This window comes from Bison bison, unplaced genomic scaffold (assembly GCF_000754665.1).
Source record: "Bison bison bison isolate TAMUID 2011002044 unplaced genomic scaffold, Bison_UMD1.0 scf7180017864537, whole genome shotgun sequence".
Taxonomy (NCBI): Eukaryota; Metazoa; Chordata; class Mammalia; order Artiodactyla; family Bovidae; genus Bison; species Bison bison.
In genome coordinates, this window is record NW_011495085.1 from 203,270 (window position 1) to 204,141 (window position 872).

Consider the following 872-nt stretch of genomic DNA (forward strand, 5'->3'; position numbering starts at 1 on the left):
GAAATAATTCTGAAATCTAAGCTTGGTATCAGTATTTTCTGTTATGAAAACATATCTCTATATTATATATATTTGTATATAAATATGTATATATATTTATATATCCATCTAATTTTGTCATAAACTGGACAAACATTTGAAAATTGGTAGATCTTTATTAAAAGCAGAGAGGTGAATGATATAAAAGAGTCCTCATATTTTACATGCAGCCAAGAAAAAAATATTTTGAAGTATTTCCACTTACATATATTCAACAACTGAGTAGACTTTTTTTTTAATCTCAATTCCATAGCATATTAATATTTCTTTAATTAGGAGGGAGATACAGGCATCGTGATAGAAGTACACTATGATGTACTTTCAATTGAGAGAGAAGATAAACAGAGGGTAATATGTCTGAGGGTTTTTCTAAAAGGTTTGAAAACTTTGTGGCTGTTCATAATTTTCCATAAACATGTGGAGTACCCATCACTGGACATCTTACGGACAAAACACAGATTTTTTTAAACTTAATTACTGGTATATTTTAATTGTAAAATTAATTTATTTTTAAATTTTATTTTATTTTTTATTGAAGTCTGGCTGATTTACAATGTTGTGTTAGTTTCAGGTGAACAGCAAAATGATTCATATGCATATACATATATACATATATATTCTTTTTCAGATTCTTTTCCCTTATAGATTATTACAAAATATTAAGTACAGTTCCTAGTATTATAAAGTAGGTCCTTGTTGGTTATATATTTTATATATAGTAGTGTGTATATTAATCCTAAACTTCTTTTTTTTTTCTAATTTTTTTTTATTTTTAAACTTTACATAATTGTATTAGTTTTGCCAAATATCAAAATGAATCCGCCACAGGTATA

General features: G+C 25.6%; 1 protein-coding gene across 1 annotated transcript in view; it reads right to left on the reverse strand.

Moving 5' to 3' along the window:
• Positions 1-872, reverse strand: part of LOC104982682 (heat shock transcription factor, Y-linked-like) — a 52,718-nt gene that overhangs the window by 1,177 nt on the left and 50,669 nt on the right. The window lies entirely within an intron of this gene.